Raw genomic sequence first — 11718 nt, forward strand, 5'->3', positions numbered from 1 at the left:
TTATTATTAAGAGTCTCACCAGGCTCTCAACAGCTTGTGTGTTGCCCTTTAATTGCTGCTAATGACTGTTTGACTCTGTAGGTAATGACTGTTTTCCCACATGCTCTCATTAGTGATCAAATGATGACAGTGCTCAAATTAGAGGTGTTAATTGTTAATGTCAGTCAAAGCAAGGTGGAATATCAAAGGATGATGCAACTCTTGCTAAGTTGTCCAATGAAGTTAAGATTATTTAAGTTTTAAGTTTTTTGTTTGTTTGTTTGTTTGTTTGTTTGTTTGTTTGTTTGTTTGTTTGTTTGTTTGTTTGGGTGTTTTTGTGTCTGTGACCCAGCATTTGTGTTGGAATTTTTCAAATTTTGTTAATTCTTGACTGTTTTGGTTTTTTGAGAAATGGTTAATTAGTTCCCTTGAGTGTTGCCTTCCTGTTGCCCAGGAAGGCAACACTTGTCTCTGGTTTTCCTAGTGTCTTCTATGTTCTCTAAGTCACATCTTTATGTGTGTTTAGTTTTCTTTATTTGTAAAGTTCATCTGTTTGAGTCCTTTTTTTTAGTGTCCCCTTTGGAATCCTGACCGATTCTCAGGCTGATGGGTGGCCATAACGATATCCTCTGCCCTTGATGTGGATGATGCAACCATGAGTAATAACTCCCCGAAGCGGCATTAAGGAAAAACAGTGGTAATGTCTCGTTTATCCTCCAGGGGAAGCAGTGTGGAGGAGCATTCATTTACACGCTTGCTACACTATATATTTATACCTTTTAAATTTGTTCAGGAATTGTATAATTATGATACAATCAGCATTTCTATTAAATATTGATACAGATATATGTTTGCAGCAAATAAAATATTCTGCATTCTGTGGTTATTGCTGACTTGTGTTCCTGAACATAAAAGCATAAAATGATTATTTCATTGCACTGCTAATGTAAAATGCAAAATCCATATTTAAACACATTCCCATTGCGCATTAACACGAACGTGCATGTATTCCTTCCTTTTTTTGCCTGTCCCGTTTGGCTCTTTTGCCATCAGAATTATTGTCTAAAGGCGAAGAAAGATGCCCAACAGATTTACTTTACCAAATTGACCAGTTAACTGTCAAACGCTTTTTCTGCATCTAAAGAAAATATGGTAGTTTCAAGGTTTTTACTGTATGAGTAGTCTATCAAATTAAGTAATCTACGTGTATTTGTTGATGAGTGCCTACCTTTTATGAAACCAGTTTGGTCAGGATGAATTAAGAGGGGGGTTATTTTCTCCAGTCTCTTTGAGAGAGCTTTGCAGATTATTTTAAGGTCTACATTTATAAGGGATTTTGGACGATAGCTTGAGGGATATACAGGGTCTTTGCCTGGTTTTAGCAGGAGATTAATGTTTGCAGAATTCATATTTGATGGAAGTCTGCCCTTTTCTTTAATTTCCAACAACGTTCTGTAGAAAACTGGTGCTAGAATCGTCCAGAATTCTTTGTAGAATTCTGCAGGAAAGCCGTCTGGACCTGGAGCCTTATTACTGGGCATACTTATCAGGGCTTCCTGGAGTTCACCTGGTGTCAGTGGTGAATCCAGTGTCATTGCTTGAGTGTCTAATAATTTTGGAAGAGTTATGTTGTCCAAAAACTGATCAATTTCCTTTTTAGACGGGTTTATTTGTGGTGAATACGTTTTATAGAAATCCCTGAAAATGTTGTTTATTTGTTTCGGGTCATATACTTCCCAGATGAATCTTGAACAGCACCTATAGTTGTTTTTTCTTTATTTATTTTTAGCTGGTTTGCTAGAAATTGACCGGATTTATTACCATGTTCATAATTTTGTAAGCGTAGTCTTTGTGGTAAGAATTTTGTTTTTTTTTATCAATTATCTCATTTAATTCTAGTTTTGTTTTGCGTATTTTGTTCAATGTTTCCTGATCTTGGTCGCACGCGTAGGCTTCTTCTAGGGATTTGATGGTTTTTTTCTAATTCCTTAATATTTTTGTTTTCTTCTTTCTTTTTGTGTGATGAGAAAGAAATTATTTTACCTCTCAACACAGCTTTCCCTGCTTCCCATCAGTGTTGGTCAAGTTACTTGAAAAAAGTAATCAGTAACTAATTACAGATTACTTCCCCAAAAACGTTCAAATTCAATTCAATTTTATTTATATAGCGCCAAATCACAACAAAAGGCGCCTCAAGGCGCTTCATAGATACAGAGAAAAACCCAACAATCATATGACCCCCTATGAGCAGCACTTTGGCGACAGTGGGAAGGAAAAACTCCCTTTTAACAGGAAGAAACCTCCGGCAGAACCAGGCTCAGGGAGGGGCGGGGCCATCTGCTGCGACCGGTTGGGGTGAGAGAAGGAAGACAGGATAAAGACATGCTGTGGAAGAGAGACAGAGGTTAATAACAGATATGATTCAATGCAGAGAGGTCTATTAATACGTAGTGAGTGAGAAAGGTGACTGGAAAGGAAAAACTCAATGCATCATGGGAATCCCCCGGCAGCCTACGTCTATTGCAGCATACCTAAGGGAGGATTCAGGGTCACCTGGTCCAGCCCTAACTATATGCTTTAGCAAAAAGGAAAGTTTTAAGCCTAATCTTAAAAGTAGAGATAGTGTCTGTCTCCCGAATCCAACCTGGAAGCTGGTTCCACAGAAGAGGGGCCTGAAAACTGAAGGCTCTGCCTCCCATTCTACTTTTAAATACTCTAGGAACAACAAGTAGGCCTGCAGAGCGAGAGCGAAGTGCTCTAATAGGGTGATATGGTACTACAAGGTCATTAAGATAAGATGGGGCCTGATTATTTAAGACCTTGTATGTGAGGAGCAGGATTTTGAATTCTGGATTTAACAGGAAGCCAATGAAGGGAAGCCAAAACAGGAGAAATCTGTTCTCTCTTTCTAGTCCCTGTCAGGACTCTTGCTGCAGCATTTTGGATTAGCTGAAGGCTTTTCAGGGAGTTTTTAGTAATCCCGTTACTTTACTGATTACTTATTTTCAAAAGTAATTAATTACTTAGTTACTTTTTAAAAACACGATTTACAACCTGAAGAGGTGATAAAGTGATAGATCTTTCAGCCCAATTCTACTTTTTCTGCATAATCCATCATACAAAATGTAATCAAATGGAAAAGTTTCTTTTTTTAACTTGTTTTATCAGTTTTAATCTTTTAACTTTATGCATCAAGCAAAAATAAAATTATATGCAACATTCTCTGACTTGAATAAATTAGTTTAACATTTAAACCTATTTTCTGCACATTGCAGCACATAAAATAAATTTTTTTTGGTGTGTTTACACTCAGTCTTTCAAATAGATGCAAGTAAAACACAGCAGAAAATAAATAAAGTCAAAGACTAGCGGTCCTGTTGCTCTATTTTCACCTGTAAAGCAGGAGTGGGGTAGGCGGAGGTTTACCCTGGTGCAGGTGTGCAGCAGTCAGTTGAAGAATCCGCGAGTTTCTCTGTGAGTTTCCCATTACGTCATAGCTACTCGGTGCTTGCTTGGAAGTTTAGGGTTTTTTTCGCTGTAAAAAGAAGTTTTCTTCCCACGCACAGCGGACACGAATGTTTTTGTCACTTTTTATGGAATCAAACTCAAAGTAAGGTCAGTACTTCCACGCTTTAAACGCTGCACGCTCATACTCTCTCCCCTCGATATATGATCCATTGTTGTCATTAACGGCGCACTCGCTTACGTCACTGTCGTGAGACATTCTCGCAAAAAAAAATCACGGTTTTAGTAACGCAGTAACGCAGCGTTCCTACGGGAAAGTAACGGTAATCTAATTACCGTTTTTGCAATAGTAATCCCTTACTTTACTCGTTACTTGAAAAAAGTAATCAGATTACGGTAACGCTTTACCGGTTACTGCCCATCTCTGCTTCCCATAGAACAGAAGCTGATGTTCCGGGAGTGTCATTATAGTCTAAATATGAAGTCCACTCTTTTTTTAAATATTTAATAAAGTCTTCATCTTTAAGTAGTGATGTATTAAATCTCCAGTTTTTTCTTGGCGTAGTATTATTCTTGTGCATTAGTGTTAAAGATACAGGACCATGATCGCTGACAGCTATAGGGTGAATCTCAGTGTCTGAAATGTCGCTCAGCAGTGAGCTGCTGACCAAAAAATAATCCAGACGAGAGTAAGAGTGATGAACATGTGAGAAAAAAGTATATTCCTTACTGGTGGGGTGAAGGGAGCGCCATGCATCGCAAAGACCAAAGTCGCTCATATACTGTTTGATTATATTTGTGGACTGCCAATTACGCTGAGTTCCTGCTGTATTGAGCCTATCCATGTCTTCATTTAGTCCAAGGTTGAGGTCGCCTCCAAGAACAAGTGTGCCATCTAAGTGTTCAGAGAGTGCACTGAAAAAACCGTGAAAGAATGAGGGATCATCAACATTTGGACCATATACACTTGCAATACATAGCTTTTTATCACGTATAGATAGTTTAATGATTAAGAATCTGCCCTCTGGATCTATAACTGTATCGAGTACTGTGAAATTAATATTTTTATGTATTAAAATTGCTACTCCCCTTTGTCTAGAATTATAACAAGCTGAGAACACATTAGGAAACTCAGGTGTTTTAAGTTCATTCGAACCTCTAAGAGGTCTGTGGGTCTCTTGTAATAGGACAACATCTGCCTGCAGTTTTTTGAGTTGGTTAAATATTTTTAACCTCTTTTCTCTGGAGCCAGCTCCATTTATATTCCATGTAATGAACCTCAGTGCACCCATAGATGTTTGTGTATAACTAGGGATGTATGCTGTGTGCGTCGCTTAGACAGGTGGAGAGAATACGTCACTTGTTCATAAATAAAGAGAAGGAGAGAGAGAAAAAATGTGTGGCGAGATGCTCCCTGAGTCTGACTATGTGTTTGCATATTTACTAATATGAGTAGGCTTGGCTTAAGTGTGTGTGTATCTTATATGACTGTGTGCGCTGTCTGACTGATGTAAATGTGCTGCCGTTGAGCGCATGATTGTGCGTGATCGTGTTGTGCGTATAATGTCGAAATAAAGGATGTTGTTTGTGAATGAGTCTGGAAGCAGGTGATCGAAGCAGTGAAAGAAAATAAAAAAGAAAGAAACCAAGGACAGGGGTGAGCAGCATAAAAACAAGAGGGGGAAAAGAGAGAGAGAAAAAAAACGAGAAGAAAAAAAAACAAAACGTAAACATTCCAATTAAATCACTGACGGAGAGTGACGGTTTTAATTCTGCTATGAAATCACACTTTAAGATGCGATTTGATACTGGTAAGTTAAACAGATGTTAATGCAAGTTAGTGTGAGTGGATAGGGAAATGGTGTAGCTGATTCTTATCTGGTGTGAGGTTAATACAGCCACGGAGTGATGTTGGGGTCGCGGTGGAGCTGTCCGTCCACGTACAGCCGGTCCACAGCGATGACAGCGCGGGAGCCCTTCTGGATGAAGCCGCGTCGGATTGGGAAGAGGACCCTGCGTCGTTCCAAGATCTCTTTGGGGAACTGGTCGTTCACACTGAAGTCCGTTCCTTCTAATTCCCTTCCGCGGCTTTTCACATGTTGCTTTTGTTTGAAGTGGCCGAATTTGACCACGATAGGACGTGGTCTCCCGGCCGTAGCCTGAATGGGGCCGAGGCGATGTACCCGATCGAAGACGATGTTCTTCACAGTGTCCTCCGGCAGCTTCAGGTGGGTTTTGATGAAGCTTTTTACCGTGGTCTCCGCGTCCTCTCCAGCGGCTTCTGGAATACCAGAAAATACCAGATTATCACGCATGCTACGAGCTTGTAGATCGATAACTGTTTCTTTTATTTTTTTATTTTCTCTATTGAGCTGGGTAACATTATCTGTGAGACATTTCACCGACTCCCTTAGCGTGGCATTTTCAGCAGCAAGCGTTTCCACCTGCTGCTGGCTGAACTCCAGGGATTCTCGCAAGCATTTAAATTCCCGGTGAAGAATCTCCACCAAGGACAGCCTTGCGTCGAAACTGGACAATCGTTGGTCGATTGACTCCAGTATGTCGGCAATATCTTTGCCGGCTGGCATCACGAGATCCTGGAAGCACTGATCAATGTAATCTTGGAGAGCCTCTAAACTCTCCCCGTTGTTCTCCAGGGTGTTGGAGATGATTTAGACAAATATTGTTAGTTATAAGACAATTGATAAGTGTATTTGGTAATACTGAAGCTTAAAGGAATTTGTTCATTTCTAAACTACCATTTGTTTTAATTTTCCACCAAAATCTCCAGGGTCTGACGTCAGTTACAACATGAGTCGCTTACCTTGTCCGTCACTTACCTCCATGTCTGACGAACACTACTGCTCCGTCTTGACCAGTAACAACTCCCTTCCACTTGGGGCAGTCCACTCGCTTGTAATACACCTTGTCTGTGGCAAGAATGATGGACCCAACCACATTCTGGCACTTTCAACACTTGATTACAAATCCTCCCCAACATCAGACACTTTCAAAACCTGTTTGAAAACCCATTTTTATTCCTGGGCTTTTAAATCAGAATGAGTTTGTATTACTTTTATTTGTCCTGTTACGAGTTCAAATATTGAGGGTGAGCACAAAAACAACAATGGTCCAGGAGAGTTAAGTCAAACGATGATTTAATGAACACACGCGTGGGGAGATGAACACTGCACACCGACAGCATCGATCGCCGCCCAATGATACACAAGCAGTTGTTTTTATAACATCAGGGTTTACTTTTATGACGCCCCCTCATGCGTCAAAGCAGATACAACACATGCATAAGTTTCAAAAGCACAGATGTTCTGTTGACAACTTTTGACACATCTAAAAGGACATCTTCTCCGTCTCGAGGCCAGGTGCTTCCTATTAATCTTCCAACTCTCGCTTATCTCCTGGAGCAAACTGTCCCTTATGCAGACATCATTTTGCAGCTACAAGCTTTTGCAAACTATTATTTGAACTCTTACCTAAACATGAGTCTAACTACTGTTTGCGTCTCGTGTGTCTCGACCTCAAAATGCACTCGGCCTCACCCCGCCCGTTGACGCTTCTGACCTTTTACCAGACAGAAGCTCTCTGTCTCCTCTATTATCAGAAAACAAGGTCCTGACTCTCTGAAAACAGTATTTCTTATAACTCAGCAGTATAATGCATCATAAACAATATCATTCATTCACAATAAATCAGCAGTCTAATGTAATACAAATCAGTTTAACAAATGTAATAGTTATCACCTTCTTCTAATTCAGGAGAATAATGCAAACTAAAACTACATAATAATTTCACAATCATTAATCAGGGGTATAACATGGCATTAGATAATATCACAATCTCACAATCCTTAGACTACAATGACCTGGATGACTGAGAACCTTCACAGACATTTCATTTGTCTCATTTCTTACTCAAATCTTCTCATTTCATGCTTCTTTTGTTTAATTTTTTATCATGTCTTCCTATGTTTTTCTCTCTTTTGATTATCTTAAATGTACAGCACCTTTGTCAACATTTGTTTTTTTAAATGTGCTATATAAATAAATTTGACTTTGACTTTATTACGGTTGCTGTTCTCACACTCGGCTGCAGCTCTCCAGCTGTCAGCCACACATACGTAACAACAACAGCTCAGGACTGAGTTCATTCTTTTTAAGCAGATGAGGCATGATTGCTGATGTGCTCCAGTGTGTCGGTTTCCCCTGCAGCTGCACCACAAACCACGCCTGCCACATACCCACATTGCCCAACTGAGACCCGCAAGCAGGAGAGGGAATCAGCCACCACCGTCCGCATCCCCAGGTCATGGACCATTAGCAGGGATGAATGGGATCTGGGGGCCGCCCATGGAGCTGGACCGGAGGCCACCGCGTGGCAGAGACAGGGTTCACAGGCTGCAAGGGGTTAGAGGGGTTAGCGCGGGGCAACACAGGGCACTGATCTCTGGCAGAACTGTGGGAGGTCCAGATGGCGTGCTGGCCTCTGGTGAGGATGGCACAGCGACCTCCGACTCAGGCAGAGCAGGTCCTCCTCTTCATGTGCTGACCACAGGCCCAGCCTGGACAGGTCCCTCCGGAAAGATGCGGGGGTCTCCTCCCTCCCCCAAGTGGTTAAAAGACGCTGGTGGAGCCGGCAGGAGTGTTGGCAAGGAACAGAACCGACCAAGCCAAACTCGCTATCAGCTGCTTGGACCGGTCCTGCAGCTGTTCCGCCTGTCGGCGAGAGACCGCCGCCTACTCCCCCCATGTGGGTGCTAGCTCAGCCACCATTCAGGCTAACACCTCCGCTGGCTGGCCCGGTCGTGGTTCCGCCATGCTGCCTCCTGGGTTTCAGTACCAATGACGGACCCAACCACATTCTAGCTCTTTTGACACTTTATTACAGTTGCTGTTCTCACACATGCTGTATCTCATACCTTAAGGCTCATCAGTCACTGCTGTTAAAAACAAGCAAACAAACAAACAAAAACACTCTGCACTCAGAAAAATAAAGGTGCCAACTGGAACCAAAAGTGGTTCTTTAGACTGATGCCATAGAAGAACCTTTTTTGGTGCCACAAAGAACCTTTCAAACAATGGTTCTTTGAAGAACCTTTAAAGGTGCCCCAAAGAGCCATCAAGAAGTGGTTCTTTGGGGCACCTTTAATGTTTTTTCAAAGAACCTTTTTTAAAATGGTTCTTTACGAGCTGTGCTCGTAAAATAAATACGAGCACAGCATAGACATATATTAATGGTTTATTGCCATTTCGTAGTTACCAAAAGACAAAAAGGCATTTTAACCCTCAGCACAACATCACTACTAATACATGTCACATATTAGTCATTTAAACAGTAATAATTCAATATTTTTACTATATTATAAATAAATATATATAAATACTATATCTATAGATAACGCAACAATTAATACATGTATTGTTTAATTAATAAAACATCAGAAAGTGATAAAACACATTAGAAATAGCAATAGCTTCATAACAGACCATTAAATCAACACATTTTCATCAGCAGATGCTTGTATGTTCAGTAAAAATATTTCAACAACAAGTTTTTGATTAAAATTATCAATGAACTTCAGCATTATGTAAGGTAAGTTTCATGTCCTTTGTTAGACCAGTTTAGGATAATGTCTCTGACGTATGTATCATATCAAATATATCTCATATCAAAACAAGCCCACACCTGCAGTTGTTTCGGTTTTTCACTGGTGTTTCCTGTCAGCTGGTCAACCTCACTCAGGCGGACATCCATATCAGCCAACCAAACGACAAGTTCCTCCCTTTGTGCTTCAAATCCCTCCCACTCTGAGACAAGGAGCTGAGAGAGAGAGAAAAAGAGTCAATTATAAAGAAGAGAGAAAAGTGAAACCCTCCTCAGAAGGTCTGACTCGCATACCTGCAGTTGACCTGTGATGGACTCCAGTTTGGCGTTCACGTCATCCCTCGTTGTCGCCAGCAGCCAAGTCTGCAGGGTGCCCTGGAAGAGCTGAGTTAATGTTCGACTCTGAACACACAAACACAAATTGCATGTGAAGCAGGAGGTGCAGATTTTTTGCTATTCTTTTCTAAATCCAGGCTTGATCACGTGGAGGTATTTGGAAAACTTTTTTGGCCAGCGGACAACTGTTGTCTTGCAGAAAGTCAAATCAAACATATGCGATACACAATCAATTCACAAGAACACATTATAAAAAATAAGTCCAGTTCTTGCCTGATTTCAAGTGAATTCTGCATCAAAACAGGGTAAATCGAGTGTTTGCAGCAAATGTGAGCACAAAGCCTCACTTTGTACAAGCCTGCTATTAAAGTTCTCCTCTGTGCAGACGACTTTCCTGTTTTCAAGGCACAACTTGGATCTGCTGTATAAATCTTATGGATACACAATAAATGAAACAATAGTGTGCACGACTCCAGATTCTGATCCCTCGTCCTAATATGGTCCCAAAAGGCTCACAAAAAAACAACATAGCGATAAAGCAAATGTTGAGGCTTCAAAATACAAAGTCCATAAACCAATGGCTGACATGGGTTTTATCATAAGGGTGATAGATATATATATATATATTAATTTGTGCAAACAAGAAAAATCTACAGCTTTTCGGTCAGAGGTGCTCTTGTGATTTAAGCCGGGTAGATTTATGTGTTGATGCTTCAGCTCTACGACTGGCTGCTGAGTGATATTTACACCCCGGCTGGATTACAAACTTTAACCACGTGCTGAACTTTGGCCCAGCCTTGATACCTGATACCTCCTGTTAGTATAATGACCTCTTCTTGGCTTAATGCAGTGGTTGCCAGACTTTTTACAGGAAAAATGTTGCCCCCCCACCCCCCGCGTGCACGCACATGCACAAACACATCCTCCAACCACACGCCCATATTTTGCTCGTTTGCGGTTTATTTCTCACCTCAAACATTTAGTAAACAATTAAGCAAATACAAGTAATCTGCAAAAAATTACAGGTAGTAATAAAATAAACTACTAACTCTTTTACGCTGCGTCCGCACCTACACGGGTATTTTTGAACGCGCAGCTGTTTCGTCCACGTAAACGGTGTTTCGAATCACCGAAAACAGAGATTTTTTAAAACTCCTTTTTTACGTTTACGTGTGGACGAGGAATGCAGAGTTCGTCACTCAACGTCACAGGTATGTGCCTTTTTTCACGTCAGCTGTGCGCCACGTTATTGTTTACATGAGATGAATTGCAGAATGGCAGATAGAGACAAAATACTGTTAATCTGACTGTCTGCAGTTTCTACCTCAGAATTAGGGAGACATTCAAAAGGGCTGTTGGGGGGGGGATAAATATATTTTACAGGGTTTATTTATCGGATAAAATACGTTAAATGTCACCGTTATTATTGGCCGGCCCGGAAACAGCGGGGGTGTCCAAGTTCAGAGGCCGCTTCCACCTGAGGACCGGCCTTCGTGGTCTAAAGAAAGTCGGGTAGTACGTCACGAGCTCCCTCGGTGGAGTGAAACTGCCGTCTGCTCCTTGCTATCTCAAATATAACCGGGCGCTGGCATAAACTCTCGACCATCTCACACTTTCTTTAATCAGTTTTCTGTTTAACGTTTACTCAGCTGTGTGAAAACCCCAGAGGACCCCTCCCAATGGGTTAATAAAATTAAATTTAATCTAATCTAATAACTTGGGAGAAATTTGGGATTCTCCCGGAAAAATCGGGAGGGTTGGCATGTATGGTTGTGGCAACATTAACCTCGTCAAACACCTCAGAGTAAATCATATCACAGAATATAACGAGCGTATGTTGAGACGAACTGAAGAGGAGGACAGGGACAGGTGCTGCTACGGCGAGACAGACGTCTCTCACGGAGTCCTTTAGTGCTGCAGGCAGGCAACGTGTTCAAATAGCAAATAGTCCAAATAACAACTTCAGTTTTTTATTTCTATATGATGAACTCTGCATCATTAAGTGATAAGAACAAGTAATCTGATGTCCTGTAATCATTATGATGGTATAGTTTGAGATACAATAAATAAAATAAGTTTTTGTACAAAGTATCGGATCAGTATCGTCGATACCACCCTGGATATTACTTGGTATCGGATCGGAAAGGAAATCAGTATCACACATCACTAGTGTTCGCACGATCTGCCTGCGCATCCCAACGACTGACCCCCTCCGTCCCTCCCGGGAGGTTGCCATAGTACGACGTGTTCTGACGTCTCTCTCTCTCCCTGTCATTTGGGTTAAAAACACATATTAACAAATTGCTCAGTGATGAACAA

This window comes from Diplotaxodon limnothrissa, linkage group LG16 (genome assembly GCF_057381915.1).
Source record: "Diplotaxodon limnothrissa isolate DT_005_m linkage group LG16, D_limnothrissa_male_GT1.1, whole genome shotgun sequence".
Classification (NCBI taxonomy): Eukaryota; Metazoa; Chordata; class Actinopteri; order Cichliformes; family Cichlidae; genus Diplotaxodon; species Diplotaxodon limnothrissa.